This window comes from Penaeus monodon, chromosome 11 (genome assembly GCF_015228065.2).
Source record: "Penaeus monodon isolate SGIC_2016 chromosome 11, NSTDA_Pmon_1, whole genome shotgun sequence".
Lineage (NCBI taxonomy): Eukaryota > Metazoa > Arthropoda > Malacostraca > Decapoda > Penaeidae > Penaeus > Penaeus monodon.
The window spans coordinates 10,099,425-10,100,744 of record NC_051396.1 but is presented as its reverse complement, the minus strand read 5'-3'; positions in this window follow the sequence as shown (position 1 = coordinate 10,100,744).

Below are 1,320 nucleotides of genomic sequence, written 5' to 3'. Positions count from 1 at the left end.
ATATAGATGTCAGTGGTAGCCTCCACTGGGGAACTTGAATAAAGATTTCATGTCAGTGTACTGAAACCTTTCTAAAAAATGATCTTATATACTATACTCAGTAAAGATAATAAATTATTCTTAATCATCTAAACAGTATTCGTTCAAAAGTTATAGTACAAATGCAACAATTCGTAGTTAGCAGATTAATTTAAGATTGTATATAATATACAGAAATATTTTTAAGACTTCATTTAATTACATCAGACCTACGCCAGGCCAGTATAATGATACAGGTAAGCTTGTCTTTTTTTCATAAAATTATAAAACTTTCCCATCAATATCAGACATATTCAATGTGTATTGCGTACGTAAGTATGTGTATACGTACATATGTGTATGTCTGCATATGTATGGATAGTACATACATATGTATGTGCGTACATATATATACGTATATATCTGTGTACGTTGTGTGTGCGTGGTGTGTGTGTGTGTGTGTGTTCACTTCTTATATTGACTCGCACATATATGCTTGTGTGTAATACACACACGCACACACACACACACTCATATATATATAACATATATATGTGTGTGTGTTTGTATGCATGTGTGGATGTGTGTTTCTATAGGCCTAAGTATATCCATACAAGTATATAAATATATATATAATTATATTAATACATATACATTAATATATACATCTTTATATTTTATATATATTCATAAACGCACACGGACACACACACTCATATATATATATATATATATATATATATATATATATATATATATATATATATATATATGTATATAAGTATGTGTGTACATATTTGTGTGTGCACATTTACATATACATATATATGTATATGTGTGTGTAATTAATGTGTATACAGATGTGTTTATTAATATAAATACATATACATATACATACACACACACACACACACACACACACACACACACATATATATATATATATATATATATATATATATATATATATATATATATATTATATAATATATAAATATTTATATATAAATATATATTATATTATATTTATATAAATATATATATATATATATATATATATATATATATATATATATATATATATATATATTTTTATGTATGTATGTATGTATGTGCGTGTGTGCTGTGTGTGGTATGTGTATGTATATATATATATTTTATATTATATGTTTTATATGTGTAATTACATATATATATCATATGTATATATATACATGCGTGTCTGCATGTGTATATGTATATATGTACGAATATATGTGTGTGTGAATTTTACTGCTTGTGCGTATATATACGTGTAGAGTA